This window comes from Schistocerca cancellata, chromosome 1 (assembly GCF_023864275.1).
Source record: "Schistocerca cancellata isolate TAMUIC-IGC-003103 chromosome 1, iqSchCanc2.1, whole genome shotgun sequence".
NCBI lineage: Eukaryota > Metazoa > Arthropoda > Insecta > Orthoptera > Acrididae > Schistocerca > Schistocerca cancellata.
In genome coordinates this window covers 718,114,258-718,142,208 of record NC_064626.1, presented here as the reverse complement: position 1 = coordinate 718,142,208, position 27,951 = coordinate 718,114,258, and the positions used below count along the sequence as shown (strand labels likewise).

Genomic DNA, 27,951 nt, shown 5'->3' with positions numbered 1-27,951 from the left:
CACGTCCAGAACTGCTACAGAGAGACTCCAGGGACACTCTTCTGAGTTTAACCACTTCCGCTGGTCGCCAAACTCCCCAGACATGAACATTATTGAGCATATCTGGTATGCCTTGCAACGTGCTGTTCAGAAGAGATCTCCGCCCCCTCGTCCTCTTACGGATTTATGGACAGCTCTGCAGGATTCATGGTATTAATTTCCTCCAGCAGTACTTCAGACATTAGTCGAGTCTATGCCACGTCATGTTGCGGCACTTCTGCGTGCTGGCGGGAGTCCTACACGATATTAGGCAGGTGTACCAGGTTCTTTGGCTCTTCAGTGTAGAAGTGTATTAACGAAAGACGTCCAAAACAATGGAAAATGGAAATTAATATACACAAAGACTGTAATCCGAAACAGACTATTCTCTCTGCTAGAGTCGTATTAGAAGATCTGTAGCAGTAAGCCGTGATTGTATCCTACGTTGTCGAGACTACTAAACGTTTTGTAAGGTTCATCATTATATGTTTGCGTGCTGACTGGCAGCAACTTGGCAACTGTCGTTTTTCTACTACGGTCTTTTGTCCGCATTACTTTCCCTGTCCCACAACTCTGTTCGTCTATGAATCCTACTTATGATATCTGTAGTTGTCTCAAAATACTGGCGAAACCAAAATGAAATATTTACATGAACATTGGCTTGTTATTTCAAACCTTTCTTAATTAATTCTTTGAGCCATTCTACCTAAATCTCAAAGTTCTGATTCGGGAGGCAATCAGGTGAGAAGCGCGCATTAGTAACTTCTGCCTGAGTCACCTATAGCCATAAACGAAAAAGTGATTGTGAAACTAGCTGTCACTAGTATACATTCTTTCTTATTGGTAACGGGCTTACTAATTCTCTGACCGGTGTCTCTTACGATATATACAAAAGCATGTTTCGACATTCCGATGAAATTGTGAAAACGATTTATGCCCAGCATCGGTTCACGAGTTAAAGTTTGGAAGCAGATCTCTTACTAAAAGACGAAAGCATCCACATAACCCAGTTTCTCCTTTTCTTGGTAATGTATTTCCCTTTGCAGAATGCAAAAGTAGCCAGTGTACAATTTCAATGGTTCCTGTAAAAGTACCTTTCGGGAGATGTGAAGGAACTTGAAGGGGAGGGGGGGGGATTGCTTTGGTGGTACAGAAAGGTGGATTTAAGAAAAGAAAGATTGAGTGAAAGACGTTCGAGAACGTTTAGGGAGTGACAGACATTAGTCCAGAAGGCCTGAGAATCTTTTTTTCACTTTTGTTAGTTCATTAAAGTCGGATATGCGGTCCACGAGCAATTTCTGCCTCTGTAGTAATGGGCGCGTCATGCGGCTATTACAAACACGGTCGGAGCGTTGTTTCGGCTTGCGCTGGGGAAACCTTTTATCAACTACATCCGCGGGGAAATCGACGAAAACGACTCGTTATTCTTACACTTGACAATGCCGCGCTGATGAGTTGCTTTGTTCGACAGATATATACAAGCGCAAATCAGCGAGCTGTGATGAATGCTACTTCCAATTTATACGGGAGGAGATGTACTTGGGAAGGACAGGGCCCAAACATGCTTGTTTTGTCGTGGCGCAACTCGTTTTATTTGTGTTTCTCTCATTCTTTCTGTGTGTGCGTGCACGTGCTGCACGCGAATGCTCCACAGAGAAAGAGAGAGACAGAACTGAATCTCTGCGTGATGAATAGGCAGAGCCCCGGATTACGACAACCGGTAACAGCGCTCCTAGTGGAGACGCCAGCAAGCAGGGCTCGGGCTCCGTGTTCCTTTGTGCCCATGAAGCCAGGAGCCTCAAAAAACAGCCGCCTTTCTGGCTGGTAGCAAGACGCTGCTAGTTCGCGGTTGGGCAACCTTGCAAGCAAACCACATAAATTACTGGTCTAGCAGCTTCCGCCTTCCTCTTGCTACATGCAATGCGCCTGAGACAAGAACATAAGTAACTTTCCAAAGATCATCGCGGCAAATATTTACATTTTTCGTCTAGTATCCATATTTCGCATAATTTATTGCCAGTACACGTGTGTATTTCTTGTACAATGTAGCACATGCTAGACCTACTTAATAACCATTTTCCATTTTACGTTAAATGTTTTCGCAATTCCTAAAAAGGGCATCAGCTGTAGAATGGAATGACGACAATGAACGTTTGTGCCGTACCGGGACTCGAACCCAGATTTCCTGTTAACTGCGAGAGGTCGTTTTACCATTTGGCTATCCGTGCACGACTCAAAGCTATACCCAAACTTCCATATGTTGTCAACCATGAGTCTACGACTTGCAGTCCTACATCCATTATATATATTCCCGTACCGGTCAGACGTTGTACTTGAAAGTCGCTTGCCCGGTATCGGCAGAGAAACACGATATTGCAGTGCCTGTGTTATTCTGATTACGATGCAAAGTTCCTTTGGACATGCATGTGCATCGTAATCACAACAACACAGGCACTGCAATGTCGTACTTTTCATTTTGTTTTTCAAGAACGGTACTGAATTTTTCTTTTTTTTTTAGGTTACTGCACTTCATTAATAATCGTAAGGCTTGACGTTTAACGTCTCTTAGACGACTAGGTCATTCAAGCGCAGCGTAAGATAGGGGAACAAATATGAGAAAGCGAACAGACCGTGACTTTTTTTAATAAAGTGGTTTCGGGAGTGGTAAGTGATTTAATCTGTGTGAGAGACACTACAGTCCATCGGAGAGGAGCAATTAAACATCTCCGCCATGGAAGACGAAGCAGTACGCGAGAGAGATTTTCACAGTGCCAAGGTAGTGTTGACTCTTGTAAAAAGGCTGAGCACGTAGAATTAGATAGTCACGATAAGGTGTAGGAATGGGAAACGTTCAAATAACGATGACAGCGACAAAGCAAGCGATAAAAGCGAAATTACTGAATCGTCAAGACCTCATGTACACGTTCCACATCAAATCAATTTCTTAATGACAACGTACTGCCCACTGAGAATATAAGTTGTAGAAGCAAACGTTCAGGAAATTGGACATTTGTGGTAAGTTCCTATGGGACCAAACTGATAAGGTCAGCGGTCCCTAGGTTTACACACTACTTAATCTAGCTTAAACTAACTTACGCTAAGGACAACACACACACACACACCCATGCCCGAGGGAGGACTCTAACCTCCGACGGGGAGAGCCGCGCGAACCGTGGCAAGACGCCCCTGACCGCACGGCTACCGCGCGCGGCAACCGTTCAGGAGGAAGTTTGTAAAGAAGTTATATACACACATCAAAAAAGTTTTGCATCAGACCGGTTGTCAGAAGTCCTGAAGATAGTTACTGTATTACAGACACAGTTCCTTTGACTGTTCAGAGATGTCACTAAACCCGCCCAAAGATGTAAAAAACCATGAATGAGCAGCGCCTAATAGACGGAGAGGGTCCGACAGCCGATCAGTTACAGTCATTCCACCAGGAAGGAGGCACACGGCTCGTGTTGTCTGTAGTTCAACCATACCTAGACGGTCAATACCACAGTTCGATCGCGTTCGCATTGTTACTTTGTGCCAGGAAGGGCTCTCAACAAGGGAAGTGTCCAAGCGTCTCGGAGTGACCCAAAGCGGACGTGGGGGAGATACAGAGAGACAGGAACTGCCGATGACATGCCTCGCTCAGGCCGCCCAAGGGAGGATGACCGCTACCTACGGTTTAAGGATCGGAGGAACCCTGACAGCTACCATGTTGAATAACGCTTTTCGTGCAGCCACAGGACGTCGTGTTACGACTCAAACTATGCCCAATAGGCTCCTTGATGCGCAACTTCACTCCCGACGTCCATGACGAGGTCCATCTTTGCAACCACGACACCATGCCGAATGGACCGCTCAGGATTGGCATCACGTTCTCTTCACCGATGAGTGTAGCAAATGCCTTTAACCAGACGATCGTTGGAGACGTGTTTGGAGGCGACCAGGTCAGGCTGAACGCCTTAAACACACTGTGCAACGAGTGCAGCAAGGTGGAGGTTTCCTGTTGTTTTGGAGTGGCATTGTGTGGGGCCGACGTACGCCGCTGGTGGTCATGGAAGGGGCCGTAACAGCTGTACGATACGTGAATGCCATCCTAAACCTAAGTGCAACCATATCGGGAGCATATTGACGAGGCATTCGTCTTCATGGACGACAATTCGCGCCCCCACCGTGCACATCTTGTGAATGACTTCCTTTAGGACAACGACATCGCTCGGCTAAAGTGGCCACCATGATCTCCAGTTATGAACCCTATCGAACATGCCTGGGATGGATTGAAAAGGTCTGTTTATGGACGACGTGACCCAGCAACCATTCTGAGGGATCTACGCCGAATCGCCGTTGAGGAGTGGGACAATTGAGACCAACAGTGCCTTGATGAACTTGTGGATAGTATGTCTCGACGAATTCAGGCATGCATCAATGCAAGAGGACATGCTACTAGGTATTAGAGGTACCGATGTATACAGCAATCTGGACCACCAGCTCTCAAGGTGTCGCTGTATGGTGGTACAACATGCAATGTGTGGTTCTCATGAGCAATAAAAAGGGCGGAAATGGTGTTTATGTTGATCTCTAATCCAATTTTCTTTACAGGTTCCGGAACTCTCGGAATTGAAGTGATGTACAACTTCTTTGGATGTGTGTAGATGCCAAGACACCAGGTCGTTATGTAGAGATGTTGAATCCAGAGTTCATGGGAAAGCAAAACCATGGCCACCCGCAGAAATATTATTAAAATCTTTCAAGATGGAAAAAGAAACTGAAAATAGTGGCAAATAATGCTTTAGATATTTAGACATGGAGATAAAAAATGAAAGGAGTTGTCTTTACGTCACAAACTTGAAGCCGATGTTCGCCATATTACATAACGCAAAACATTACGTTTACCGCATTTATACCTCCATAGTTCACACGGACTGGGAACACATCTTTGTGGTCTCAGAACGGGGCGCAGTGGCTGGGAAAGTGCGTCCGGAAGTGCAACAGCATCCAGCATACCAGCAATTCCTGGAGCTCGGAAAGAACCCCACCAAGGAGAGAACGTACCAATTCATGGCCCAAAATCCGGATTTCTTAGACGTATTATGCCGTCGAGACAATCCTGAGGACAATCCAAGCAGTTAGACCACCAAATACAAAAGAGAGGTCCATGCAGGAACAGCAGCTACGCTGCTTACCCTGCCTTCACACCTGGCAGATGACGCCAGAGATATACAGTGAGTGAGTGAGTGAGTGCGGTGATACTCCCTCGTAATATCAGAAATAATTTGGAAATTTGTGGTAAGTCCTATGGGACCAAACTGCTGAGGTCAATCCTTAAGCTTGCGCACTACTTAATCTAACTTAAACTCACTTACGCTAAGAACAACATACACACCCATGTCCGAGGGAAGACTCGAACCTCCGACGGGGGCTGCCACTCGATCAGTGACAAGGCGTCTGAGACCGCGCGGCTACCTGGCGCGGCCTCGTAATATTACCTTGCAGAGCCCGTGCCTAGTTCCGACCGATAGCGATATCTATCGACTTTTCGGTCGTATCCCAAATAGCACCCGGTGCTTTGATGATGTGCAGACGTAATTGTTTCATCAAAAATACAAGCTTGCATCGTTTACGGGTGTACTAATCGATCCGATCGTAATGTAAATCAAATTTCATTCGTAAGCCGAGCCGTTCAAGCAATATTTTCTTTTGCATACGGTACATGAATTATGGTTGCGCTGTTTACTTTTATTCTTTTCTGTGTTTTTCACTGCCCTCCAAACCGCGAAGGCTCCGACATCCGAGCCATACCATGAACAACCTCGTCCCTGCACAACACACGGCTAGATGAACACGCTGATTGTTGGTGCAGCATCTCATGCTGTAAATTCTCTTGCCAGTAATTATCACATTTCCTCCCTCTTTAAAAATGATTATTGCTAGAACAGCCGGAGATGGCGGACTTGGAAATTTGTGGTAAGGTCTTATGGGACCAAACTGCTGAGGTCATCGGACCCAAAGCTTACGCACTACTTAATCTAACTTAAACTAAATTACGCTAAGGACAACACACACACCCATGCCCGAGGAAGGACTCGAACGTCCGACGGTGGGAACCGCGCGGACCGTGACAAGGAGCCTCAGATCTCGCGGAAGGCTGTCTTGGGTATCGCAACGTTTACATGCAACAGTTCTTTCGAAAGAAGAAAACAGATTTCGGAAACCGTTTCTCGCTGTCATGTTTGCTTCTCAAGATCTGAAGCGGATTTGCTAGCCCAGTTAAATATGACGTCTGGAAAACAGCTGAACCAGTTTCTGATTGCCAACACAATAGTTATTACTCTTCATTTAAATATTACAGGTAGACAGCTTCGTGCTCAGTCTAATATTTGTGCTTCTGCTTCACTGCACAACAACTTCATATTAACCGAATATTCTGAAAACAAGACGTAACTTGACAACCCAAGCACGTTTCAAAGCCGGTTACGTTTACAAGGGAGCGAAAATCGGTTGCGGAATTGGAAAACAGCAACTAGTAGAGGATTTTCAGAACCGATTTTGAAATCTTTACATGACCACCCAGAAGCGGTTTGGGAAATCGGTATACGAAATCCGGTTTTGGGAGCTGCATGTAAACGGAGTGTATGTGAGTTTTGTGTCCATGACTGTATGAACTTATGAGTGTGCTTTGCTTCCTTTCTGAGGAAGGCTTGGACCAAAAACTTATGTGAACACTCTTTTCGTCGTGCCTGCCTACTGACCGGACTGTGGGTAGCAATCTGTCCGCTTCGCGCCATATTTATTCCCTCGTGAAGTTTGTTGTGAATAATCCACTGCGTTTTAACAGGAGCAATGATGTTCATAATTACCAGAAGAAAAAAAAAATTCATTACGCCACATTAAACTTGTCTGTTGCAGAAACAGAGGTTCAAGTTTTGATCATTTACCCAGTGGAATACAATGCCTGAACAGACAGCAAAGCAAAATTTGAAAATAAACTGAAAACATTACTTTTTTACAACTCCTCTTACTCCGCAGAAGACTTATCTATTATTGTAATATGTAAATGGTGACAGGTAAGAATTACTGACTAACATCTATCTGTCTTTAATTACAAAACAGAAAAAACTAATAAATAATCAGCGCGTAGGCATTTTTACAAAAACAAATTGATGTTAATATAAGACGACTTGTTCTACATCATTACAATTTATCGTGAAAATGATGTACAGTATGGAGCATGAAACTAACTACTGGTATATGACAAGGTATGATATAGACTTACATACTTTGAAAACCTCAAAATGGAATTCAAAAGTGAAATGAAGCGGGTGATTAAAATAGACGTACATTCCAAAATGAAGCGGGTGATTAAAATAGACGTACATTCCAATCGTGATATGTTTGGTTATTCCCGAAAATATCCCTAGAGTAATCGTCTAAAGCTGGTTCTTGACACTTGGTTAGTAGACTTCCTCGGGATAGTTTACGTCTGTCTTCAAGAATCTGCCATTTCAGTTCCGTCAGTATCTCTTCAAAAATGGTTCAACTGGCTCTGAGTACTATGCAACTTAACTTCTGAGGTCATCAGTCGCCTAGAACTTAGAACTACTTAAACCTAACTAACCTAAGGACATCACACACATCCATGCCCGAGGCAGGATTCGAACCTGCGACCGTAGCGGTCGCGCGGTTCCAGACTGAAGCGCCTAGAACCGCTCGGCCACCGCGGCCGGCGAAGACTATGCTGGTTGGCACTGAGGAGGTCATTCTGTTCAAAATACCTCATAATGTCTGAGCTCAGAATATGTTCTAAGATCCTACAACAAATCGATGTCAAGGATATTGGACGATACTTTTGTGGATCACTTCTTGCAGACGGGTGCGACCTGTGCCTTCTTCCAAAAACTGGGCACCGTTTTTTGTTCGAGGGATCTACGAAAGATTATAGTGGGAAGAGGGGCTAACTCATCCGCGAATTCAGTATAGAATCTGACAGGTATTCCATCGAGGCCTGGAGCTTTGTTCAGCTTTAATGAATTCAGGGGTTTTCCTTTGTAAAGGAACATTGTAAAACAGAGTTCAGCTTTTGCTTTGCTACCCTCAATTTCAGTTCGTGTCTCATTTGCTCGGGATTGGACACTAACTTTTGTGCCACTAACAGCCTTTACATACGAACAGCATTTATTTGCATCTTGTGAAATGTCATTTGACAATATTCTGCTACGGTAGTCATTGAAGGTATCACACACTGCTCTCTTGACAGCCAAACGCGTTTCATTCAGCATCTCTCTATCTATAGCCCTACGCATTGTTTTACAACTATTATGCAGTAATCTCTGTTTCTTTACAAGTTTCTTTACAGTGATTGTATATCATGGAGGTTCCGATCCCATTATGAGCTGTTCTACTGGGTACACATCAGTCCAGTGCGTTGTCTACATGCTCCTGACCTGTGCTGAAAGTTTCAAATTCCTCACTGAGATAATACGTTATTGATTTTTTACTTTTCTGCTTGTTTTAGTTGTCCTTTGTACTTCATTTGCTATCGATATAAATACAGTAAACGTGGAATTGAATAGATTACGAAAGCTTGCTTTTCACTCACTTCTTTCTCTTTTTGGTTATTCGAAATATTTAAACAAAAAACAAGTTACATCAAAAAAAGGCCAGATGCGTCGTGTTACTAGAGCAAATACGCATTCAAGAAGAGAAAAACGTTCGCAATTGCCTTCGTCACTGAAACCACTGTAAGTTTTACTGTTTAAAACAGTTGTTGCGTGCACGTGACGCAAATAATGAACAAGAAGCAATCGTAAACAGTAGCCTGCTAATATTTTGGGCTGTTTAAGATGGCGGCAGGCCGCGCCCACTCGGCTTCAAAACAGCGTACTTTTTTACCTCCAAGTTTAATACGTGTCGTAAGTTTAGAAACTTGTATTTTGTCTTATTCTTATATTCATGGATCTAAGCCGAAGGTCTCGTCGTAAACTGCGATCTAACGGTTCGAATGGACGAAGTAAACAAGAAATTTTGTGTAAGACTGCCGGATCATGGAACAGACATCTATTCCAGTCGCACATGCAACTCTCTTGCGTATGAAAGAACTGACGGCACATGTCAAAGACATCAGTAACTACTGAAAATAGTATGTTAACTAGTCGGGCCGTGAATTTCCCAGGAAACAGTTTTAAAAAAATACGGTAAATAGCGGAATGCAGCAGACCTATAGCAAGCAATGGGAATTTGTTTTAAGAGGCTCTTTAATCATTTCCTTTATACTCACAATTCTCCTTTCTTCTCAGTCTGAAGTAGCAGCTTTGTACTGTATTTTATTTTCCAAAATTGTCTTACTTTCCTCCCCATCAACGCTGTTCCATCTTCAATATGTGTTTTGACTGTAAGTACAGCCCAAAACAAAGCCTGATGCTATTTTCCTATTTTCCAATATTGGTGTGTAAAAGTGACGTGCAGTCAACGTCCGGCCGTGATCCGTCACAAAACCGTGGCCGTATTCAGAAGTGACGTATCTCTCACTTCGAACGTGCGGTTTCGTTACAGTATAACAGGTGCGCATGCAAGGGAAGCAGTGCACTTCACAACTGTGTTGTAGAATGCTCACTGCGTTTACTGTATAATTTTTATTCCCTCCGCATTTACTTTTCCCGGAAACGAAAATGATACGATTGTGTAAGGGACAGTCAAATGAAAACGAGACAGATGGAAAAAACTAAGTAAAAAGTACGTAAATTATTTCAAAAATAATTGCAATAACGATTAACACATTTATACTACTGTGAGACGACACGGTTACTGACTGTATTGAAAAATGTTTGCGGTTGCCTACCTATACCCATTTCTGTTATCTCTCCGTCCAAAGCGTATCGACGACCTCAAATGGAAGTCACATGGGGAGAGATCGGGACTGTATGGAGGATGTGGGCGGGGTCCACGTGTTGCCAACGTTGTTTCGATTACGCTGTCGACGTTTCACAGGCAAGTCCTTACACATCCTGCATCCAATCCCGATCTCTGCCCAAGTGATATTCATATTTTTGGAGGCCTGAAGAAAGACATTCGTGGCTGGCGATTTTTTTTCGGACGAAAAGATAGACGCCTGGGTTCAATCATGGTTCCGTAGTCAACTGAAAACATTTTTCCATGGAGGCACTGACCGTCTTGTATCACTGTAAGATAGATGTATTTATAGTCACGGCGATTACTTTTGAAATAATAAACAGCTTACTTAATTTTTTTCCATTCTCTCGTTTTCATTTGACTGGCTCTTATAGAAAGATAGATTTGACGGTACGTTTCCATTTGAATGTTGTACAGGTCTCGTACGTCTAACAGAATACTTCTTACTGAAACCAGACGATAACAGAAACAAATAGTCTGCAATTCCACTGCGACCGGTGATGGCGAAGCAGGTCCCCTGCTAATACTGTGTCAGGTGCGGAAATTATGGTTAATAGTCGATGACGAGCTCTCAAATGAGAAAGAGCAATACTCTCAAGGCTTCGCAGACTATGGAAACTCCAGGAACTCGGCTAGGTAACACAATCAGCGGACAAGAAACCCACGAAAAAATGTTCAAATGAGTGTGAAATCTTATGGGACTTAACTGCGAAGGTCATCAGTCCCTACGCTTACATACTACTTAACCTAAATTATTCTAAGGACAAACACACGCGCACACCCGAGGGAGGACTGGAACCTCCGCCGGGACCAGCCGCACAGTCCATGACTGAAACCCACGAAGAATGAGCTTCAGCACTTAACAACAGCCTTTTCTAATTACAATAGAATCCAGGAAAAACTGCTGTCCTGAGAGGTGAACGTTGTCCTACTGAGACAAATCGTTACCAACAAAAGAAATGATTCAACATTTTTACAAAGTTTTGTCAGTGGTTACTTAATATTAAACGGGCAAAAATACAATGCACCGGTCCTCTCAGAATGAAATGCCCACAATTTACCAAGCCAACAATAAATCTAAGTACGGAGATAAGAGGACACACATAATACTCCCAAACACTGCAAGAACAGTTACAATGTCCTGACTAGTCGCGCTACTGTTCCGTCGTCCTTTTTCCTTCACATACTATTCTCTGGAATCTTGTCCAGGAACTTGATCTCAACCGTACATCACTATCCCAAAGAATACTATGGCAGTATTCGGAAGGACGTACCGTTTTTGAGGTTATAAAATGAAACTTTCATCCCATAACAAACAATGTGCTCAAAAGAATCTTCTACACAGATTGAAAGGTGAGCCCTATACTGATCCTCGTCGTTTACAGTTAACACTCCATCTCTTAAATCGTCGGAGCACGACTCAACGACCAGACTCAAAGTTAGAAGACTGCCTTTGCCACTGTCCCACTTCTCCTGGCGCGACCGAGGCTTTTATCACGACATCCACTATGGTGTAGCGGTGTAACGCTTGTAGGTGTTAACAGTGGACAACTCTGCCTAGTTATGTTCAATATTCGTCAGCACCAAATCTCTGTCCGACCAATGTTATAAGTAGTACGAACACAAGGCGAAGTCATCCGCCTGCCAGTAAAAGACTGTGCTTTGAAGCAAAACCGAGCCCATCCTTTTACGTAGGCTACTTTTAGGTCAGTACACACATACACACACACACACACACACACACACACACACACACACACACACACACACTCTCTCTCTCTCTCTCTCTCTCTCTCTCTCTCTATTCCTCTCTCTCCCTCTCTTTTCAGTTGGTTGACTCCATACCTGAACGGCGAAGATTTGAAAATATCCGTCTATGGCTGCTGTAACTCCTCTATTGATATTAAAGCGCTACAGATTTCTTATTACGTGGAACAGGTGGATGTGAAGAGACTGACAACCCATGAGAATACAATTCGAAGTTTAAAATCTTCAGTTTTTGCATTGCAAGAGCGATTTTCAGTGTGTTGTAGCCCTCTTTGTATTTTTTTCATCCAGTTGGTCTTAACGGCTTGCGTACAATTCTTCGTTTTTTTTATCCTTTGCAAAGTAAACAAGAATGCTGGTTGCATTCCAGAAACCGCTGAGTACAGTGTTTCAGGCCAGGCTGCAATCAGAGCCCTTAGGCGCCATGAATTAAAAAGCGCCTAGATGTGTTTCAGGACTACCTCCTTCCACATGTTGTGTGTCGAGTTTTGCAACACAAGTTGCTGGAGGACCCTGACGAATAAGTTTACTACCAAACATATCCCAGTCTTGTTCAGTATTATGGATGATCTCCCTAGACTGCACAATAATATTGTACAATTTTATTACGTCAGTGCGGGCATCGATTTAGAGCTCTGTACATCTCTGCACTGTAATAAAAATGCTCTCTCTTCTTGTTTTGCAGTCGTTTGAAGTTTCCATGCTCAACGTCTATGAGAACACCAAACTGCGAATATGTATGTCCCTACAGATAGTAGCACGCGAGACATTGTCAAGGATATTGTGAATACTGCCCACATACCGCAAAATATTATGCCTAACGCTTAATATTTCAAATGCTTTGGATGTTCTGCGCAACCTCCCAAACTCAACCCAAGACGTTCAGTAATACTGCACTTCAGGTAAAATTGTGCAATATTATCCACGATCTAGGGGGCGCTTAACATTATGCATGTGTTCTGTGCAGGACGCTGCAGACGACACACACCGAGAACCTTCTGAAGGAGGGGGAGAGGTAGTGAGAAAGAACGCCATCGTCAGAGAAGATGCTACGAATTTTTTATTCATACGAAATTGAGAACTTTATCAGAGAATGTTTTTTTCTATGAGGATGTTGTTTTTTATTCATACGACCCAATATGTATTCCAATTACTGTCTTTCGCTACAATTTCTGCTCACAACTGATCCCTCTGCCGGGTCGACCACGGCGCGCACGTCCGTACGCGTGCACAATATGCAGCACGCGGGCAGACAGTGGCTCAGCCCGTCTGGGCACTATTCGGTAGGTCTCGGCTTTGCTCGGTTGTTCTCGTAAGAACCAAGTACATCGCGACATTTCATTCAGCAGTGCGGCGCGGAATTTTTCCGTGGCACGACTCTCTTCAGTTCAATAGAATCATGATTTCAGCGCTGTTTATCCTTCGTTACTTGTCTGCGATATAAAGGATGTTCGCAGTCCTGTTTGCACAAAAGGCCAGTTTTGCGATCTATCGTCACAAGCTTCAAAAACGAATGGGAAACACAGAAGAGAAGGATGAGAATTTTCAATATGTATTATGCAGTCACATAATCGACTGTTACCGCAAATTTGGTATGAACATCTTTACAACACCATTCAGAAAGAATATAAAGATTTCATTGACAATGTAAGAGCAAAAAATTACGATCGCCAGACAATTTGCATGGAACTCATTGTTCTGCACAGCAAGAAGCATCTTGTGCTAAATTTTGAGGCATGTAGCACATGATGAAATTGGTAGTGCAAATGACAAATTTTCTGGTCACATGCATTATTACACAGTCAGTTGCAACAGTTCTTTCATACAACATTATATACTACTGCAACTGGTTAAGTCAAGCGGCATGTACCGAACGATTATGATTTAATACCTGCTATTGTTCAATTTATCAAGGAAAAATCGGAGTAGAAAGGAAAATAATAACATTCTTAATGGATTGCAAACCACATATTTTAACTAGACTTGACTACACACTGCCCACTGTAAGACGTTGCAAGGTGAGAAACAACTTGTTTCTGATTTGATCGGGATGCATTTAAAGAGAAAATCGCATTGTGGGAGGAAAAGATTCTGGCAGAAAACACTGTCCATTTCACTACGTTCACTGGCGATAAAGAAAATGCGAATTCTGAAGAATTCATTGTGGCGCAGCCATGGTGTGGTAGCTTGCAGAATTCTTGGCCTTCCCTACTCTAGCAGCATGGAAGCTATTCCCTAATGTCTTTAAACATGTGCGACCAACATGCCACTTCTTCCAGTTTGTGATTTCCACGCATTTCTTTCCACACGAAATCTTCGAAGGATCTCCTCTTTCCTTTTCTTCCCACACCACTAAATTTTCAGTGTCCCTCTGTAATGTCACATCACAGACGCTTTGATAGTCTTATCAGGTTTACCCAGAGTGCAGCATTCACATCGATTCACTGCTGTGCTTCAGATGTGCATTCTCAGAAACTTCTTTCCTAAATTCGGCATGAGATATTTGTACATTTCTATTAGCAAGGAACGTATATTTGGCTGTGCTAGTCTACTTTTTATGTCCTCTTTGCTTTGGCTGTCATGATACATTCTGCTTCCTAGTTAGCAGCATTCCTTCACCTCGTCTACTACGCAGTCACCAATTTTGATGCTAAATTAGTTGCTAATCTCATTTCTACTGTTCAATAATTTCACTTTTCTTTATTTTACTCTCTGTCCATGTTCAGTGGTAAGCAGACTAGTCATCCCGTTCGCCAAATCCTGCAGTTCACTTTCACGCAGGACGACAATGTTATCAGCAAATCTTATTATTGATATCCTTTCATCCCGAATTTTAATCCCACATCTGTTACTTTCTTTTATTCTGATCATTGCCTCTTCGACACACAGATTGAAGATTTGAGATGGAAGACTACATTCACGCCTTAAACTCTTTTTAAACTGAGCAATTTGCTCTTGGTTCTACCTTATGCTTTCTGTACACGCATGCCCAACTTTCCTTACAGCGGATACCTACTTTTCTGAGGATATCAAACATCTTTACATCGTCGAGTGCTTGTCCTAGGTCAACAAATCCTATGAAAGTGTCGTGATTTTCTTAAGTTTTGCTCCTATTAAGTGTAACGTAAGAACTGACACTCTAGTGCGTCTATATCTCCTCAAGCAAAGTTAACCTTCACATAACAGATGCTCAATTTTCGTGCATATATTCGGTATATTGTTATGGTCAGCAACTTCGGTGCATGAGCAGACAAGGTAATTGGACGATAGTTCTCACCATTTATCTGCACTTGTTATTTTTCGGATTGTGTGGATGATGTTCTTCCGGAAGGCCGATGGTAGGTCTCCAGTCCCACTGACTCAATAATGTTGACTAATTAACGGATTGTCCTCCCTCCCAATGATTTGTAGAAATTCCGAAGCCATGTTATGATCCCTTCCCCCTTGTTTGATCGATACGGCAAGGCTTCCAAAGCTCTGACCCCAATACTGGAATCCCCACGTCGTCCAAATCGACCCCCATTCTCTTCTTCAGTCACGTTAGCAGTTTCTGTCCTCTGTATAGGCCGTCAAAGTACTCATTCCATTAACGATTCTCTCCTTGATACTGGCATTTCTTTTTGCACACTTTAATGTGATGCATTTGCTTTCAGATACACGAAAAGTTATTTAGACTTTACTGTGTACTGAGTCTGTCTTTCCGACAACCAATTCTTTTTCATTTTCTTCGCATTGACTCTGCTGTCACTGCAATTTAGGTTCCGTGCACGTCCCATTCTTTTAATTGACAAGTTACTTATATTGCTCCTATCCTTCCTTTACTTGTACATTTTTGTATTTCCTTCCTTTTTCTATCAGCTGAAGTACTTCTAATTTATTCACAGTCGTCTTACCTATACAGGGTGTATCATAATTAATGGCGTAAACTCATACCGTTGAAATTACGCGATACTGGAAGCAACAAAGCCTCGGTAATTGCGACTTTGTGATTACCAGCTGCTACTGATGTGATTCTGTGTATGCCAGTCTGTGGTATGCCCGAAGACACCCCGAGTTGAACATTTACAGTGGTGCATCAACGCCTCCGAGAAACTGGGAACTTTGCACATGCTGCGTGAGCGGGTAGGCCAGTATGAATTACACGTGTGTTTCAAGATGTGGTGCCGGAAACAGTCCAACATCTTCAGGAATCTCGGCAGCCAGGCTTGCCACACAAATTCGTAGAATGAGCCCCAGTAGTCTTTGGAGAATAATGCATCACAATGCAATGTACCCCTACCACTTCCAACGAGTTCAGTATCTAAGTGAGGTGAACGATTGTCGTAGACTAATGGTCTGTCAAGGGATGCAACAACCAGTTGTTGGCAACTCTACTTTGACAGTAACATTTTATTTACAGACGAATCACGGAACAAATGGTTCAAATGGCTCTGAGCACTATGGGACTTACCGAGGTCATCAGTCCCCTAGAACTTAGAACTACTTAAACCTAACTAACCTAAGGACATCACACACATCCATGCCCGAGGCAGGATTCGAACCTGCGACCGTAGCAGCAGCGCGGTTCCAGACTGAAGGGCCAAGAACCGCACGACCACACCGGCCGGCCAATCACGGATCGCTCGTGATGTTGTGTTTTATTATCATAATTCTCACGTTTGGAGCCATCTAGGCTCCAGTCCACAGCTGTGTATCAGTCTCCACATTAGAGACGTTTCTCATTGAATGTGTGGTTGGGGGTACTAGGTGATCGTCTTATTGGGCTGTACGAGGATGTGGTATGTGTATGATGGACCACCAGCACATATTGCTGCTACGGCGAGATATCTAATGCGCCGATATGCCCAAAGATGGTTTGGACGAGGACCAGTACCTCCAAGATCACCTGATATGAACCCCATGGATTTCTGAGTTTGGGGCCACCTTAAAGTTGTAGTGTACGTCGCTGCAATTAACACACTTTAAGAATTGGAGCAGACTTTTCAGTACCTGTTAAGAATTGCGAAATGGTCCAGGATTGTTCGAAAGGATTCGAAACTCATTGCTACGACTGATACAGGTCTGAATGTGGCTGCAAGGATGACACTTTGAACACCTCCTTCAACTACGACTGCAGTCATGTAACTGTTGTGCACATACAAAAGACCTGCACTTCTACCAAAGCATCTCTAACAACTTTTCTTAATGTTGTACAGCATTGTTACCTTTTCATAACTGGGATAACGTTTACAAAGAATCATGTTAGTGATGGCTGGTAACCACAAACTCGCAGTTATCTCAAAAACGGTCCTTATGCAGACCTATATTTACTGAGGCTTTCGTATACTTCCAACTGTACGCTGTGACGCCATTAATTATGGTACACCCTGTATTAGTCGATCCAACTTATTTGATTATCCTTTTTAGAATTTTCCCTTCTTCCTCAACTGAAACCGAGCGAGGTGGTGCAGTGGTTAGCACTCTGGACACGCATTTGGGAGGTCGATGGTTCAGATCCCCGTCTCACAATCCAGTTTTAGATTTTTCGTGATTTCGCTCCAGACATCTCACAAGGTAGTTCCCTAAAAAGGGACGGTCGCTTTCCTTCCCCCTCCTTTCGTAATCCGAGCTTGTGCTTCGTCTGTAGTGAATGCGATGTTGACGGGACTTCACTCTTTCTTTTCTTCAATTGAACTGCGGCGTCTGCGTTCCTCCTATGTATATGTGACTGAATACTGGTGTATCTAGACGTATGGCTGTAATACCCTAATCTCGTTGTTGTTCTCATGTTATGCCTAGATGGTACTTATATACCTGCACGAGTATTCAATTATCTAGACGCAGCTTTAGAGCCAGTTCTACAAGGACATATAAAAGAACATTTTAATTTAGATACATATCCATTAATATGGATTGCTTTGGGAATATCCTGAATGTGTGCCAACGGCTTTTTATCATTTTTTATTGTGTTACCAGTAGGATTTTTATAGCATACTACTTCTGTGTTTCCTGGATTACATTTTCGTCTTGTTTACTCGTTTCAGTACACTGTGAATTTGAAATATGCTTTATGTCGTAATCTGTCCTTCCTGAAACCTACGTAACTTCGCACCAGGGTACGACTTAAACTGCCGGTCGCGGTGGTCTAGCGGTTCTAGGCGCTCAGCCCGGAGCCGCGCGACTGCTACGGTCGCAGGTTCGAATCCTGCCTCGGGCATGGATGTGTGTGGTGTCCTTAGGTTAGTTAGGTTTAAGTAGTTCTAAGTTCTAGGGGACTGATGACCACGGATGTTAAGTCCCATAGTGCTCAGAGCCATTTGAGCCACGACTTAAACTAATGTATACTCTGCATTGTCAAAACAAACTGCAGAATCCTATTTCCTGTGTTGAGATGGCTGTATGGGCAAGTACCGAAAACCAATATTAGAAAAAAGACTACCTCGTGGTATACATTATCGTACTATCTGTAACCTCATAGGACTCATTCGCGTTAATAATAGTAGCCAGACCTACGACATGCTTGATGCCAGTCTAGCCTGCAGCATATAGCAACGACCTGTCGGCGCTAAAGTTCATCTATTGAGTGTACTTACTTGACTCTGATGGGAGCGTGTATACTGAAGTGTCACGTTTGTGTTATATGATAGTGACAGAAAGAAGAGTGTGCGAAACCTGGGACGGACAGAGAGCTTATTCGTCTCGAATAGTACCGAGTGGACCGCCAGGCTTAACGTTCCCATCTGACGCTGAGGACAGGCTTCGAAACTAATTCAGGAGATTGCTGCAAAGACTAGTGATTAGGAATTTTACTCTACCGCCTCTCCTCTTCTTGTCAGTCAAATACTAGCTGTGATAGTTTTTTTCTGCCATCACAATTCGAATCTGTAATAGGCAGTAGGTGTTGGACAAAGGCCTGAGAAACGGGCGCGTTGGCCGAGCGGTTCTAGGCGCTTCAGTCCAGAACCGCGCGACTGCTACGGTCGCAGGTTCGAATCTCGCCTCGGGCATGGATGTGTGTGATGTCCTTAGGTTAGTTAGGTTTAAGTAGTTTTAAGTTCTAGGGGACTGATGACCTCAGATGTTAAGTCCCATAGTGCTCAGAGCCATTTGAACCTTTTTGAAAGGCCTGAGAGGCGTAGTGTAGTATGAATATTAGGAACAAAAACGATGTAAAATAATGTATCGAGAACCCTGATATTTCAAAGTGATCAAGTAGCGATAGGTAACGATTCAGAATAACGCTTTGCGCTGTGCGTGAAATTTCTGATGAAAATCTCATCTAAAGGTATCCCGAAACGTTACTGAAATATTGGATACGTTGACGTTACGCAAAAGCATCAGGCATATAACTGAATTAACATCTTATACAAAAATGACATATTAATCTAGCAAATGGTGTCAAGCACGCACTTAGTTTCAAGCCAAACACAGACCCACCCTTACCCTAAATGACGCTGGTTAGTAATCGGACTATTGAGTGTCGTAATCCCAGTGTCATCACTTACTCTGCATTTATAGATAGTACAACGGCAAGTGAAGCCACATTGAATTTGGGATTTTTAAAATTACAACCTATGCAAAAAGCAATGTTTTTCCTTTTTTTAAATTCTTTGCCCAAACATCTTGAGAGGTCTAATCGTATTTCTGAAACTGCATTAATTTTATAGATGCGATTTTACAGGTTAGGTCAGCTTTTATACGTTTTGTACTTACACTGGTGTCCAAAATTGAAGCAACAAACCGCGATTTCCCCGTCCTGTATCTAATTCACGATATAATTGTACAAACTGTCAACCAGATGTCCGTATGATCGTGTTCTGCACGGAAGACAGTATTCCGGTCAATGGACAACCATGCCAACGATGACATCAGGGCACCTATGAAACGATGTATTGTTTCCCACGTAGCACCACATCCACAATTGCTGTGAACCGTCACAGACGGTGCAGTATGGCACAGAGAAGATGCTTACCAGACTCTCTGCAAGAAATTTTCCATATTTCACTGTAGGTTGCATTTACTTGTGCAGTTGTTCACACCATTTCAACTTCACTCATCTACATCTACATCTACATCTACATGGATACTCTGCAAATCACACTTAAGTGCCTGGCAGAGGATTCATCGAACCACCTTCACAATTCTCTATTATTCCATTGTCGTATAGCGCGCGGAAAGAATGAACACCTATATCTTTCTGTACGAGCTCTGATTTCCCTTATTTTATCTTGGTGATCGTCCCTCCCTATAAGTCGGTGTCAACAAAATATTTTCGCATTCGGAGGAGAAAGATGGTGATTGGAATTTCGTGAGAAGATTCCGTCGCAACGAAAAACGCCTTTCTTTTAATGATGTCCATCCCAAATGCTGTATCATTTCTATGACAGTCTCTCCCATATTTTCGCGATAATACAAAACGTACTGCCTTTCTTTGCACTCTTTCGATGTACTCAGTCATTCCTACCTGGTAAGGATCCCACACCGCGCAACAGTATTCTAAAAGTGGACGGACAAGCGTAGTGTAGGCAGTCCCCTTAGTAGGTCTGTTACATTTTCTAAGTATCCTGCCAATAAAACCGCCTTCCCCACAACATTTTCTATGTGTTCCTTCCAATTTAAGTTGTTCGTAATTGTAATACCGAGGTATTTAGTTGAATTTACGGGTTTTACATTATACTCACACTGGTATCGCAAGTTTACATGCACGAGAACCAGCTTTGGGAAAATTTACATCGCCACATTCAACGACAGGTGTTTCTCTCTATGAATGTGTCGACATAAGTTTTCCTAAATATCGCATTTTCTTTTTTTCGGTGAAAGTGGCGACGTAAAGGTTTCTTAAATTTTGCTTATGTTACCGGAAACTTGCGATACCAGATGGTAGTAAAGTGAAACAAAGCGCGAAAAACAATGGAGATAAAGATCCCACAAAAAGCATGACAGCTCTTCAGCTACGGAAAGTGTAAAAACTGGCAATCCCATCTTTAAAATGATTACAGTTTCAGGAATAAAACAAGATGTCTAAAGATGTCTAAACATGTTTGGGTATAGAATAAAAAACGGAAAACCACTGGTGTTTTAAAAATCCAAATTCAGTTTGCAAACGCGGAAGGGCGGCAACAAGAGTTTTCAACAGCAGCAAAATTGAAGTACACCAAGCATAAAAACGAAGTCTTTGACGTGCAATATCTACGGGTAAGTGTGAAAAAAAGTGAGACGAGCTGGCTCGGCGAGAGAGCGGCAGTTTGTGGCTTTATGGCAGTGTGCGGAGGGCGGGCAGATGTCCCGATAGGAGGAGGGAGCCCCGCTTGCTGGCAGGTGGGGGCTGCGAAGCACGACAACCGCAGCGGCGGCCGAGCCACCTCGCGCTCGGGGAGCACCCACCTGCCGCTAAAAGCGTTTCCAGTTCACAATGCACCGCCGCATAGGGCGCGCCGCAAGCGTCGCGGCAGCCACGCCGGCGAAAAAACTCGCCGCAGGCGCCGATAACAGTGCCGTACAGTATGGCTCCCAAGTTCCGAGCTCTGCAGTTGTGTTTCGACGGCGAACTGATACAAGTTGCGCAGTGATCACGACGCGTAACTTGTTTTCTGTGTGATCGCGATTTTAATCCCCTGTCCAGACATTATTTCGGTTTGCATAACCAGTACAGGAAACAAAAGAAAAATTCGGAGTAGGTATTAAAATCCATGGAGAAGAAATAAAAACTTTGAGGTTCGCCGATGACATTGTAATTCTGTCAGAGACAGCAAAGGACCTAGAAGAGCAGCTGAACGGAATGGACAGCCTCTTGAAAGGAGAATATAAGATGAACATCAACAGAAAAAAAAGTTCAAATGTGTGTGTGATCTTATGGGGCTTAACTGCTAGGGTCACCAGTCCCTAAGCTTACACGCTACTTAACCTAAATTATCCTAAGGACAAACACACACATCCATGCCCGAGGGAGGACTCGAACCTCCGCTGCGACCAGCCGCACAGTCCACGACAGAAGCGTCTAAGACTGCTCGGCTAATCCCGCGCGGCAACAGAAGCAAAACGAGGTTCATGGAATGTAGTCGAATTAAATCAGGTGAAGCTGCGGGAATTAAATTAGGAAATGAGACGCTTAAAGTAGTAAATGAGTTTTGCTATTTGGGAAGCAAAATAAATGATGATGGTCGAAGTAGAGATGATATAAAATGTAGACTGGCAATGGCAAGGAAAGCGTTTCTGAAGAAGAGAAATTTGTTAACATCGAGTATAGATTTAAGTGTCAGGAAGTCGTTCCTGAATGTATTTGTATGGAGTGTAGCCATGTATGGAAGTGAAAGGTGGACGATAAATAGTTTAGACAAGAAGAGAATAGAAGTTTTCAAAATGTGGTGCTACAGAAGAGTGCTGAAGATTAGATGGATAGATCACATAACTAATGAGGAGGTACAGAATTGGAGAGAAGAGAAATTTGTGGCACAACTTGACAAGAAGAAGGGATCGGTTGGTAGGACATATTCTGAGGCATCAAGGGATCACCAATTTAGTATTGGAGGGCAGCGTGGAGGGTAAAAATCGTAGAGGGAGACCAAGAGATGAATACACTAAACAGATTCAGAAGGATGTAGATTGCAGTAGGTACTGGGAGATGAAGAAGCTTGCACAGGATAGAGTAGCATGGAGAGCTGCATCAAACTAGTCTCAGGACTGAAGACCACAACAACAACAGTCCCTACATCTGAAATCGTTCCCCATCCAATAGATCGAACGTTACACTTCTAATGACCTTGACGTCGATGGGGCGTTAAACTCCATCCTTCATTCCCATCGGAGGTGGACTGAGATTTTGTTTCACTCATCGTTGTATTTGCAGTTCCTATTTACCTACCAGAGAGAGTGATAAAAGTCGGTTTCCCACAGTATTCTAGGCAAGTACCCGAACGGTTTCCCCCTCTCTGGTTCACGAACATAACGCATTTTTGTTAGTCATTTGGCTACCGGACACCGGAGTATCGCACAAATTGAACTATAATACAAGCACCACATCACATCTGCTCTCTCTTTCTCTCTCTCTCTCTCTCTCTCTCTTCTCTCTCTCTCTCTCTCTCTCACACACACACACACACACACACACACACACACACACAAACACAATTTGTGCTTCACAATCTTTCTAAAATATAAAATACGAACTTTTATTTGCCAATCGGTAGAAAATTCAATATTTGTTTAGGTATCAGCACAATGTTGTCATACTAAATGGGCAATTGTTGTTCAGACATCATAAGAATTTATTCTAAACGAATTGTTTCTTGAGATCGGAGAGGGCAGCTGATAATAACGAGTTTAGTGTCCCTTCTGCTTCAATCACGGAAGATTTAAATGCCCCTCTTTGGTCACTATCGAATGAATCACCCCTGAGCGAGTGTGGCGAGGAAAATGACCTGTAGTTCAAATACAAAAACACGAGAATTGAGTTTGCACGATTTGGAGACCAATAACGAACACAACACCTCCCCGCAAAATAAGATGAAGTCGTAACCTGAGAAGGGGGCGTCCGGACAAAGAAACAAGCATTACACTCGCGGTAAATAAACAGGTGTGAATCATGTATTGAAGCTGGAAAACGCCAGAATGGAAGGGGAGACACTCTAATAGGTACGCAGAATTCGGGAGGTTTCGTAATAAATGCAGAGGCTGATTCATTTCCCATCTCTGACAAAAGTTATTGGTGATCCTCTATTAACTCTCTACTTGTGATCAAATCACACAATAAGTAGCATTTAACGAATGTAATACAAAGTGTGCCAGACTAAAGGGTGAAAGAACTCTTCGGCTTTTTGTCTGAAAGAATTCAGTGACACTTCTTGTAGAATTTATTATTGTAATTTATAGGTTTGATAATTAGTACAGCAGAAATCGTAATTTTTTAAATATGGTCACGGACTCTCAAGACGCACACACAGCGCTGGAAAAGGTAGCCGCTTAGACTTGACAGAGGCCATGAGGGACGAGAGGGAGGCCGAGGGAGGGGAGGTATATGTAAACAAATAACAACACTGGGTAAGACACATGAATGGTGTGGCAGAATAAGAAGGCAACAGCGGAAACATTTCGTAAACTAATTTGCCAAACTACTAGCATTAATTTGTTCGTAACATGATACTCTATGAAATGATCGTGTTGCATTAAGCTGACATTGTAGGCACAAAGTACTTGTGGTATTATTAGCTTGGTGAAGCAATATGTAATATCCCAGTAAATAAAAGAGGGAGCTGTTATTCTTTCTTTTGCGACGAGGGACAAAATAACCAATGACAGATACCGTTGAATATTTTCGTCTTCTTTTCTGAAGGAAACAGGTAAGCTGGTAAGACTTCGAGATCACACGCCATTACCTTGTAGAGAGAGAAAGAGAGAGAGAGAGAGAGAGAGAGAGAGAAGGTAGATACACAGTAGCTTAGAGAGAAGATTCAGTTTTACGAAATTGTACAGATCATGATACAATTTCCTTTCTTACTTGTTTTCATAGGTCAACGACTGCATGGGGATGGGTGTTTCTGTCACAGCTGTTCTGGATGTCGAGTCGCGATGTGCGATCTTTTTATTGACAGAATCGTGAAAGACACGGTTTTCCAGTTTTCATTTTTGGTGAGGCGGAAAAGGAAGGAAGCTCAACAGTGTTATAAACAACAGTGTAGCAATAAAGGATAAACTCACGAATTCCTAAGGATAATAACAAATATTGAGGAGGAACCTCTTGTTTCGTATGTTTCACATGTTCGTCTTCGCGCTTGATGTTAACAGTGGGCACTTTGTTTTGTTAGTTAACGAGCAAAATATTACACATATGATGATGGCTTGTATGCACATCCTTCGGCAAAACGCACTTTGTGTTGTGGACCTATTTCACACTCGTACACAAACCATAATTCCCACTATAGAAACACGGGGTTTGAGGCCGTTAACACTTTGCCCATTATGCCATTTAACTTTAATGGGGCTCGGCGTATTTAGAAACTACTTTGCAAGTGGACGGCATGATATTTGTAATTGTCCGCTCCAGTGCGCTCTCTGTGATCATCTATGTATCTAACTCCTACACTCTCAGAAATATTAACCTTGATAAACATGGACTGTTTGAAAGGCACCTAAATCTGAAACGTTAGGTGACGATATTACAAAACTGTTGAAATGGCTCTAAGCACTATGGGACTTAACATGTGAGGTCATCAGTCCCTTAGACTTAGAACTACTTAAACGTAACTAACCTAAGGACATCACACACATCCATGCCCGAGGCAAGATTCGAACCTGCGACCGTAGCAATAGCGTGGTTCCAGACTGAAGCGCCTAGGAACGCTCGGTCACAGCGGCCGGCGTCGATATTACAGTAAGTACGTTGGTGTAAAGAAGCTACTCGTATTATGGACCGCGAAAACAATGCGGCAGTTGAGTGAAAGTAATCATGTGTGAATAAGCTAGTTGACGTGAAACAAGTAGTACTTCACAGAAGAGTTGATTGGCAATCTTAGCGAATAAGAGTACGAATGTGACAACTTAGTGACAACAGCAAAGTCAAATCACAGTGTCTACTGTGCAACGTATGGCAGATTGTCTGCGACATTCGAGAGAAACGATCATAAATGTTTCTGCTACACTACATGAGAACTGCGGACAAGCGACTACAGTCAGAAATAACTGATGAGGACTACGGAAACAATTTGTGTCAAAAAGATCTTATCTCTATCGCTGAATTAGCAACTTCTAATTTTCAATGCCTCTGTAAGATATCTCGGGCTTCTTCCGTTTGTTAGAGGGTGAGTAAGACTGCAAACTTACAAAGGTGTTTTAGGCAAGAATTATCTAATACTGTGAAAATGACCAAAAGTCTGTACTGCAAATAACTTTTTACCTGCTGCAAACACGACCATATTCGCTCTCTCCCACTCGAATTTTCAGTTTAAAATTCCACTGACGCTCATGCATTTATGTTGCGCTTGTAATGAAAATTAGAGTGATTACTCGGCACTCATTTCTTCCAGCAACTATTTTCAGACCTGCCTGCAGGAAATCAAATGTTCAGAAGGAGGTATACAAGTTTAAATACATAACAAAGGAAACTGAATTTAAAGATTTCCCCAAAAATACTCTGCTTTCAATATCACATATTACGTAGCAAAATACGAACTTTTAAAAAAAGGAACGTGTTTAAGACTGTCATATTACAACGAATGATTTTTACCACTAAGTCGTACCTATGTAACGGATACGCAAAACTTAGCGAAGAATTAAATTTCATGGGGCCCTTTAAACTTTTTTTTTTGCGGAAGACGGATACAAAAAAATGTATGTAATACTCTAAGAAGAGCTACGAATTCTAGCTAATCCAAAAGAAAGTCAATTTTTGTATACAGAGCTCTGTATGGTGCAGGTTTTAGGGTCACGGTCATCTGAAGCGTGATTACTTCGCTTCGCATACGCTTTTAAGCAGAGGCTTGTTTATTACTGAAGAGAGTCACAGTATACTCTCTACAGAAAGAATCTTTCCGAAGAAGTGCATTTAATGATAACAGCAAAAGAGGACAGATATCCCACTGGGACTGCGCCAGATTTGAAGCGTCTTTAGCAGTCTAGTTGCTCTTTTCATGCAAAATAAATAAAATAATAGTGCACGGAACGAGATGCTCGCTATCCAGGTGTGGAATCTTTCCTGAGTTCGTCATTATTTACCTATAGCAGAGATTCTCGTCGCTGCGTCAGGTTCTTCAGTGACGGTGCCCCCATGGCCCGCACGCCACGCACAGATAAGAGATCTAAACACCCGTTTCTGCCAGCACAGGTCACACCCCGCCCGCAGCTGCCGGCGGTGCACTGGGACACGGCGAGCCTCACACTTTAACACACGGGAGACGACGGTTACAGGTTGAATGCACACCTTGACTGACTCATCCTTCCCGCCAGTCCAGCCGGGTTCCGTGCAGCCAGACCCGGTTCCCCCTCCACCTACACGCGGCTGGCTCTACTCGCCGTCCTGATAACATCGCTACGACTCCCACAACCGGCTTCGAAACGTCTCGCCAGACGGTCAGCCGCGCTTGAGGCCAACGGCAACTCCCGCTGCATCCCACGCCATCACTTCTTTACTGGAAGCTTAGCCGAACCAAATACGAACCAACTGCCTTCGCACTTTACGTCTCAACAACACAGAATGAATAAATTACAGCTGTTCAAGAGAAAAACGGCTTTTGCTTGCTGTACATAAGTTTTTTTTTTATTTATGTTGTGCACCCAGACGCGATTCACCTTAGTTACAAGACAGGTTCAGTGGGTGTCCTGAAATACTGCATAGTTTTTTCGTTTGCACATACAGGTTCCCGTTTACACTTATAGGTTATAGAAATATATTAGCTTTGTAGTGCTACAACGATGAAAATTAATATCACGACAATGTCAAACCTTATTTTCATGATTTACAGAAGTATTCATGATATTAAAAATGTAATTATAATTTTATTATTTTCATTTTTGTGCTCAGTGTATCAAAGACTTTCTAGTGCACGGAATAAATTAGCATTGTTTGTACTACGAAACTACATATGATTGTTAAGGGTTAAGCATGTAATAATTCGATGTAAGACATTTTGTTGAGTCTGAATTTTGTTCTCGTACTGGTCGGTAGAGAAGGAAAAGTTCCTTAATCGAAGTGAAGGTATAAAGGCTGTTAAAAGGAGAGAGAGGGAAGGTAAATACAAGTTATTCAAAACAAATATCTCTAAAGTGTAACGTCTTGTGATTTCCTATAACTAAAAATTGCAAGGTCTAATCTGAGCGCGGGACTGCTACGGTCGCAGGTTCGAATCCTGCCTCGGGCATGGGTGTGTGTGATGTCCTTAGGTTAGTTAGGTTTAAGTAGTTCTAAGTTCTAGGGGACTTATGGCCTAAGATGTTGAGTCCCATAGTGCTCAGAGCCATTTGAACCATCTAATCTGAGCCTGTCCTGAATAACAGCGAAGAACATTTATCTTATCATATATTTTCTTCGTTTGATCACGGTTGTGATTCGCATGTTTCGTTTTGTTACGCGATCATTATACGCGACGCGAATACCGTCTAAATCGCAACCGTGATCGCAAAAGTGTTTCCTGGACCAAATAATTCTTATAAAATGTGTATTATCCAACGCGAGCAGCATTGTACTATCGCTGACTCGCAACAATCGAAAGAGTAAAAACAGTGCTTAAATAAAATTGCCACCTTTTAATAATTATTATTATCCCATTAAATAAATAAATAGCAATTCAGTGGCTATCCAAT

At 42.8% G+C, this 27,951-nt stretch overlaps 1 protein-coding gene across 2 annotated transcripts in view; it reads right to left on the bottom strand.

Annotated features, from left to right (window-relative positions):
• LOC126185061 (tyrosine-protein phosphatase non-receptor type 13-like) overlaps positions 1-26,560 on the bottom strand; it is a 226,336-nt gene extending 199,776 nt beyond the window's left edge. For both annotated transcript variants that reach the window (XM_049927831.1, XM_049927836.1), the window contains exon 1: positions 26,368-26,560. The gene's annotated coding sequence lies outside the window, so the exon portion shown is untranslated. The remainder of the gene's footprint in view (positions 1-26,367) is intronic.
• Between the last annotated feature and the right edge of the window lie 1,391 nt (positions 26,561-27,951).